The following is an 8,792-nucleotide window of genomic DNA, read 5'->3' as shown; positions in this document are numbered from 1 at the left end:
ATTAAAAATACTGCAAACTGGTAAGCAGCTTGAAAACATCCCGATGAAAGTATTTTTAAATCAAATTTAATAGTCACTAAAGGAATATTAAGGAGGTATCCTGGATGCAGTGGTGACATTGGCAAACATGAACACATAAAAGAAAGTTCAAGAAAAGCGAGGAACCACAGCCTGGAAAACAAATCACCAAGTTCAAGTTAAGAATTTGGTTCATTTAGATAAGTCTTATTGTTAGCTACACTAGATATATTGCCCTCAGACTAATAAAACTGCTGAGTAATATGGTCTGTTATAAATGTAAAAGTACTCCCGTTAAAGACCAGGGATATCTCTGGAAGCGAGTGAGTTTAGATTATACTTGACTTCTCCCCATGGACTGGGGAAAGTTGAGGACCAAAATATAACACGCCATCTTACACACCACTCACCCTGACAGTCCTGATCACTGTCAGAGTGGCAGCATCTGGGGCCCCCTGGCTGCCCGCCTCCTCCTCAAATATCATGAACCAAACCTCACTCCAGGGCCAGCAACTTGGTCTGGGAAAGTCTCAGTCTTTGCCCCTAACTTGCAAACCAGAACTGGTAGGAATACTGAAAACCAGAACTGGAAGTAACACTGGTACAAATACAGAGGACAGGGACAACAACCTTCACACCACACCTCTAGTTCCCCAGAACAATCAGCTCCAAGCCCAGGTCTCGGCACCTTCCCAAACCATGAGCACCTCCCACTTTGAGGCCTCATTTGTCCATGGTGGCTCTCTGGGCCACCACTGTGCATGTAAAATGCACAGGTGAGGTGTCACGGGAGTTGGTGACACATACGAGGAAGAGATCTGGGAAAGCCACAAAAAGTTGAACAATTATCCCCTAACCGTCATCTCCATCCCATGAGCAGAATATAAGTGAGTGAGTGATGTAAGAATGGTGCATTATCTTCTGGTTCATGAGAACAGCCAGCCCGACCTCAGCGGGTCATGGAGAAAGCTAGCGCTGACTGACAGACACCAGGCAAGTTTGGTACATCTGACTCAGCTCTGTGTGTGGAAGCCTATGAGAAACAATCACAGTGGCAGCAGGGGACAAGAGGTCTTTACATGGGTTTAGTAATTCCTACCACTCATTCCCCTCAAGAAAGCCCAGCTTTCCCTCTCCACACTCCCAAGGTCGATTCACTTCCTCTACAATCAGAAGAAATGGCCCCGCAATAATCTCCTCTGCTAACAAAAGCTGGCGTGGTGGCTCTTAGGGCTCTGCACATGTTGCAAGGTGCCATGTGGTTTTTCCATAGTCCCAGGGCCACCTCTAAGGACTTGGGTGCAAACCATGACATGGTTACAGGAAAGATAGAAGGGCAATATGATGGCACTTCCTTATCTCTACACTCCTTCAGCCTCCCCAGAATCTGTAGGTACAACACATGAGACAGGCACACATGAAACTGTCATGCAATGCCAGTCCTGTGTTCCACACAAGTGCCCCAGGAAATCCTATGCCATAGGGGCAGCACTCAACACCCTCTAATGGGAATTTTGTGAATTTCGCTGGTAATGTTTTACTCATTCTGGAAGAACTTTACCTTGTGAATTTGTCTGTTTCTTTCCTTAAGGTGAAAATTCTATTTGGGATAGGTTGAAGAAATCTTTCTTCCCCACAGTAAACTTTATTCCCCCACAACACCCGTGGGGGGAGTATTAGGCTGGTGATCCCGCAATGGTCAGATGTCACCTTCAGTGACAGGTCTTCTATATGAACCAGATATTGGGGATTTTCTTTCCAGACACAGTGCCCTGAGAGGCAGGGTGATAAATATTGGTGCTCACTTGACCTACCAAATATATTTGTTTGGGAAAATATAAATGACAATTGACCTTCAGATTAATAGCTTCTGTATTGGTAAAGTACAAATCACTTCTAACAGGCACATTACTTTCCTAAAGAGAAGCATACTAACTGCTCTTTAATTAAGTGCTCTTAATGACCTTAAGGGGATTAGCAGACTTGTCTTATAATCAATAAGCATGGTGAGATGGCTGCCTCATAAACTGGAGTGGGAGAACCAAATTAATCTGCAAAGATTAGTTTCCTGCTCACTTTTTCATAGTCTGATTCCATCCAACCCTCAGGAACAGCATAATCCCTAAGCAGGAAGAACATATTAGTATTCCATTCGTTCTGAGGATATGTATTTACTTTAGCAGACATGGTATAAAGAATGTCAAGAACCCAGGTAATCTGCCTTCCCTTGAAAATCATTGCTTAGGTAATGCTCAGAGGATGATTGTCTTCTGTCCAGAGTGATGTGATTGGGTGATGCTTTCTACGTTCCTATACCATGGTGGTGTGAAGTTCTTCATTTGAGAACTGAAGAAGGTAGCCACTCAAGTCCATTTCACTATCTTTCCTACTGTAGAGTGACATTAATTCTTGGTTTATTTTGTGGGTGATACAGTTGTTCCCAAGAGCAGTTCAGCCTTAAGTCAGCAGCACAGAACTCCTGGGCTTGTGTTTGTCTTCACTGGCCCCTATTCACTCAGTAAAAATGCCATAGACCAGAGGATAGGAAGACCTGAAATCACAATGTAATGCCTTCTGTGATTAGCATCATTCAATATTTAAAACTACCTTGGGAAAGGCACCAAGCACAATGCTTTGTTCAGAGCAGGAATATTTATTTGTTTATTTATTTATTTAGGTTTAGGGGGCTACATCTTGTGGTGCTCAGGGTTTATTCCTAGTGTGTGCTCAGGGTTCACTCCTGCTGAGGTTTGCAAGACACTGTGGGGTGTGTCACGGGCTGAATCCCAGCACAAATCCTGTCCACTGTACTCTCTGGCCCACAGCAGGAATTTTTAAATAGACACAGATTTCTGTGCTTTTCCAAAGCACAATAAGTTCGATTTACTAACACAAGTGGGGCCCTATCACGTTCTTATGGAGATGGTCCAGTGGAGGAAAATCCCACTTGTCCCCAGGCCAGAGGGACAGCCCAGGAGGTATGAAGCTTGCCTCACATATTCCTGTCTCCCATTTAACCCTGGTTCCACATAAGTTCCCCCAAGCACCACCAAGAGAGATCCTTAATATGTCCCCCCCCAAACCAAATGAGCCCATGTGTCCTCTGTGGCAGGATGGAAGGCCACAAGCACCACTGAGCACAGCTTCACAGCTATAGTGTTCTGGCGGGATTTCCACAGGGGCATTCCAAAGGGCCAAGTACAAATCTACAAATGAACACTTTGCAGCTGTCAGGCCCTGCTTCAGGGTCCCCCTGTAGGAGGCCCATTCTCCAGACTCTTCCCCATTGTCTCCCTTTCACACCCCCATGGTGTTGGAGATTCAGAGGATGAAGGACTTCCTGAGGCCAGGGGGTTCAGGGCTATACTGTGGGAGCAACTGGTTCTATCTGTTGTACTGAGAACAGTCCCTGGGGTCCAGGTCATTCTGCCACCGATAGTGGGGGGTGGGGGTGGGAGCAGGTTTGTGAGTCTCTTGCAGAGAGCTTGCTTTTTATGTTTTTATTGCCTACAAAAATGCCAGGAGAGTTTCCAAGTAAGAGCAATCACTGTTAAAGAAAATAGGACATAAAATAAACTGTTATTACCTGCAAAACAGCTGTATTTCCTCGGCTTCCCAGAGAAGCATATAAACCCTCTGTGAAAACTCTGACATGAGGAAATGGAATAGAACTTTTATTTCTGTAAACAGTAGATATTTGTTCTTTGATAGGTAACATCTAAAGAAACAATAAAGTTGTTCTCAAATGTCATCAGCTGCTGTATGATCACAGAATCCATGAAGGGAATCTTATAAATTGGCATAACCCACTCTTTAGGGGGCTGAGGTTCCAAAAACATACCCAGGAGGTGGGAAATGGAGCCTCTTGTTCATTCTTGGTCAGCTAGGCCAGTGGTTCAATGGAGGGCCAGAGGATGTTCAGATGCCCAGTAGTCTGGGATGACCTCAACCACTCACAGTGATGTTTAGGGGCCCATGTGGTGCCAGGCATCAAACTAGGGATGGTCACATGGCAGGCATGTGCCATTACTGCTGTCCTGCTTCCACAGCCCTTATCCATTTCTGGTCTAAGAGAAGCTCTGCCAGGGATGAAGCAAGTGTAAAGCTTCCAGGCCCCACCTCTGTGGACACAACAGCTGGCTTTCTGGGCAAAGTTATTTTGTAAATATAAATGCAATTTATAGGTCTTGAGTAAAAGTGAAGTAGAAAATGTCAGGTGTTAAACCAAGTATTTGGCACTGTTTGATTCCCAGCCATGGGGGTGGAGGGGGGTCACAATCCTCTATCAAAGGGGCCTTTGGGACATAGGTGGAAACAAGGCTATTTTATCACATGGGTATTATTTTCCTTCCTGCAACCCTGTCTATTCACAAAATAATGCACTGCCTCTCTCCTGTCACTTGCTTTGAGCCGCTTCCCCACCCCTGCCTGCAGCTGCTGCCAGCAGATGCATGAAGGAGGGAAGAAGGCCACCAGGCTGGTTGATGATCAGTTGCCATTTATTCTGATCTCTGTTCTTCCATTTATTCCATTCTCACCCGTGCTTATTCCAATCTCAGTGAGTGCACAATTCCAGTATCACACTGCACTCAATCCTGGCTCCTACTTTCCCCATGCTACTCTCCATGCATCCAGTCTTGAAGCTTTTGTCTAGACTTCAACCACCAAGAGTTGGGGGTAGCAATGACACCTAGGTCAGATAGCACAATCAACATATGTAAAGCCCTTCCCTTCCTTCCAGGGAAGCTCTTCTAAGACAAAGATCTCCTCTAGCTAGGAGATCTGCTCAAGGGCAGGATTTCATCTGAGGACATACTTCTTTCCTTAGTCCATAAACAATAATCCTAGATTTACTTACTTCTTAATAATCTTATTATTTTGCATGGACACAGTAAGAGATATACTAATCTTATAGGATGATTCTCCTGGGGACAATTTACTCTAGATCCCAGTCTCATGCCATATTAATCCTTCCAATACCTAGCAGGGTCCTTGTCCAGTTACTTCTCTTTGGGTTATGAGAAAATTCATTCATGACTGTGCTCTTAAACTTATGGCACTTTGCCTTTCCTGTTTTGATGCCAGGGTAGCTTACAGCTTGTCTTGGGTTCATCCAATTCCTTCATCAGGACCCTGCTTTTGGGGTGCTAGGAACTAAGGGCAACTGAGGCCTAAGTCGAAAATATGGCAGATGCCCAGGATTAAAGATTACCTAGAATTAATTAACTCCAAGTTACAAAAGCATAGCATTAATTATCTTCCTATGTCTATACAAAAAAGAACAATGCTCTAAAGTGAACTATGCAAAGGACATAATGGAAAGAGAAAAGCAATATTTCATTTACAAATACAGAATTTAACGGAGCTGACCTTACAAGTCACAGGTTCTGGTTAGGGGAAATGAGTTATTAACAGATAGAGAAAGCAGAGCACAGAGAAGTTAAAGATGAATACCGAGGAAATGGGAATACTTCAGTATTGTGATGTGTATAACCCAAAAAACAGAAGCTCCTTGTGGCAGAAGAGAAAGGACAAACCAATGTTACACTAAACAACCCCACCGCTCTTTCTGGGTGCCTTTTGGGACACGGCAAACAGTTTGTCAGCCCACAGCACAGATATGCCCTTCATGTGTCTCGAATCAAGATGCACTCTTGTTTTTTATACAGAGGAGTCATGCTCCTGGATCCTGAGCCTCACACAGGGAGGTTTTGTACTTCCAGGGAAAGTTCAGATGACTGAAATCTCCAATGACTCCAAAGGACCAGGCGTGCTACAGTTCCTCATCACTTTCTTCTTGTGGTCCTTGCTTGGTTCCAAGTTCTCTGACATTTTGTACAACCTGAAGACCCCCAAATTGGATATATTCTCCAAGTTGGTGTGCAGTGGGATTCTTCCCTGGCCCTGTTATTCTGGATGGTCATGCTGACTCATGGACCTTCCCTGGATCTCTGCTGCTCACCCACACACATTCTCTCTTGGTCTCTCTTGGCTCCTAATACATGTAAGTATCGTATCCCTTTCCTCGACTCCAAGTTCCTGCAAGGAGCAGCTCCATTCTCTGCTCACTCCTTATGCTACAGATCTCCATCTGTAGAAGAACAAGTCCTGTCACTGCCAACCTTTCTGGGGAAACGTTGGCCGGTGATTTGAAGTATGGGGTCTTACTCCTGTCAGACCCCAAGTACACTCCATATGAACCCAGAAATGCTCCTTCTGTTTCTGTCAGTCAACATTTCTCAGCTGAGTGACCTAACATTCTCAGCTCCCAAGGCAACAGACACTATGGGTTATGGTTTAAATAATATGTTATCTGACATTCTGGTTTAATTGATTGAGAAAATTAAGAATTCTCTGATATCTGGCAATGCTCTGCTCATAAATAAAGTGGTAGCTCCAAAACTGTGAGCAAAGAATAGCACCATGTTCAGGAACCCCCTAGTTAACCACCTGCAATGGTTGCATGACATCTTTTTTCGAAGGTGACATCCAACCCCCTCCTAGGGCCTATTGAATTTCTAAAAGCCCACCTGCTCCATTCTGTAATAAAACAAGCTTCAGAGGTGTGTAGTCCAGGCTCCGAGTCTCACTCTCTCTATCTCCCTCTCTGATGCACTTTCTCCATTTCTACCTCTTACACACTGGTCACAGCACAGATCCTACAGAATCCTGGAAAATTTTCTCTCACAAACTCCAGCGCCCTCCTGGTGATATATTTGCTTTGCTTTCTCTGGATGGAAGACAAGGAAGCATGGATTTGGTGTGAAAAGTTCAACATGCGTGTTATATCACTTTGGAAACAAAGATGTCAGATGTTGCAAACTGCTTCCTACAGTACTTTACCAAATCCAGCGTGAAGCAGCAACTCCAATCCTCCAGCCCTCACAGAGAAGGGAGTCTACAAAACTCAGAGTAATTTCCAGAGAAGTAATTTCTGCTTTTGAGTTGAATGAATGTGAACCTTCTACCAAAGGCAGGCAAAGGAATGAAGAACAATCCTTCCTCCCTGGAACCATGTGGAACCATGAAAATAATAACAGGACTAGATGGTGCCCAATTCTGACATAGGTTGGAAGATGGAGACTTTGCAGAAAACCCCACACATTTTGTGTGCCAAATCAAAGCTGCTGTTATAGTGACGACTAAAAATGAGCATTTCCACTGCTGGAAGCTGGAAAAACTCAGACCCAATCTTTATTGGCATAGTAATGGGCCAGTTTGCTGAGGTTTTTTTGCATAGCCAAGAGTCTGATGAACACAGCCCTTGTGAGCTGAACTGAGGTTACTGAGGAGGGTGGGAGTTAAAGGTGAAGGGACAGAAAGTCATTTGGTGATCTGATAATATCATGGCCTGAAACCTAAATATTCCAGTCTTGGAAGCCAGCCTCAGTGGAAAGAAACTGAGGCAAACAACCAAGGCTGACGGGAGGACGTCAGAGGGGTGAACTGCCGCTCCCTGGGGACTGTGGCCATATCACCAGCGCTGGGAAACCCACTAGAAAGGCAGTTTGGTTCTTGGTACCCATCTGGCTGCTTGTAATCAGAGGTGACATCTGCACCAGCAGTCAGCCAGGCTGGACCCTCCAGTGCTTTTAGGAGGATGTCCCCTGGCCTCTGGCCCAGCCAACCAGGGAAAGTGTACATGTGGTATGTTTGTTCCCCCTCCCCAAGCAACCTGGCCACCAGGGCTGGTCATTGCAGATGCTGTCCCTCTGTGCTCCCCGGACACCCACCAGCCCCTAAGGGCTCTCACATCCCACGAGGCCATGTAGAAACCCAGAGCCCAGAGCTGGGCCAGCCGGGACTCACATACTACAGCCCCTGGAAGCAATGGGCAGCGGCTGCTCCCTCCAATGTCCAGTGACATCTCCTGGGAGTCTGGGACCCAGCCGCAGCCCTGCCCATAGCTGTAGTAAAGCCCCTCGAGCCAGCAGCGCATTGCGCATTTGCCACAAACACAGAAACTTCCAGTTCTTGGTGATTGACAGCAGCGCTCAGGCTGTTGCTCTGAGAGCAACAGAGTGCAGTGTGCAGAGCTGGGGTGTGCGCTCTGGCCAGCATCTTCTCCAGCCTCCACCTTGTATTACTAGGACAGACCTCCCAGAGCAGCTGGGAACCAATTTGTTTGGGGCTCATACCTGGGGGACTGTGCCGTGGCTCCACATGGAAATTGCACCTCCCTCGTACAAAGCACGTGCTCCAGCCTGCTGAGCCCATTCCCCACCCAGGACTCTCAGATTTTGTAACACATTTGTTTATTCTTATTTTATTTACTTGTTTGGTTTGGGGGCCACAGGGTTTCCTCCTGGCTCTGCACTTAAGAATAACTTTTGGCAGAGGCAAGAGTGGTACCATGTGGAATGCTGAAGATAAGGGGTCAGCAGCAGGCAGGGCAAATGCCCCACCCACTGTATTATCTCTCCAGCCCCTGTAATGCATTTCTATTATGAACCAAAGGGTTATTTGTAAATCATTCTGTGGGGAATTTCTAGTCCACTGTGGCCTACACTCATATTCTTCTCTAAAAGAATCTTTCAGATCAGTTAAGATGCATTCTATTTATCCAAAACCAACGCTTTCTCCTGCCCAAATGATTTATTAAATTACAGAGCAGTCAGATAAGCTTCTGGGAAGTCTACGAAATTAAAAACCAGAGTGCAGGTGAGAGTCGCCTTATTGGTAATTTTTGAAAACTACTTAATTCTAAAAACAATCCTTGAGTGGTCTACTTATCTCCACTTATCAAAGCTGAGTAGCCTTACCTAGCAGCCACA

Source organism: Sorex fumeus, unplaced genomic scaffold (assembly GCF_029834395.1).
Source record: "Sorex fumeus unplaced genomic scaffold, SorFum_2.1 ptg000010l, whole genome shotgun sequence".
In the NCBI taxonomy this organism is placed as follows: domain Eukaryota; kingdom Metazoa; phylum Chordata; class Mammalia; order Eulipotyphla; family Soricidae; genus Sorex; species Sorex fumeus.
This window is presented reverse-complemented; position numbering follows the sequence as displayed.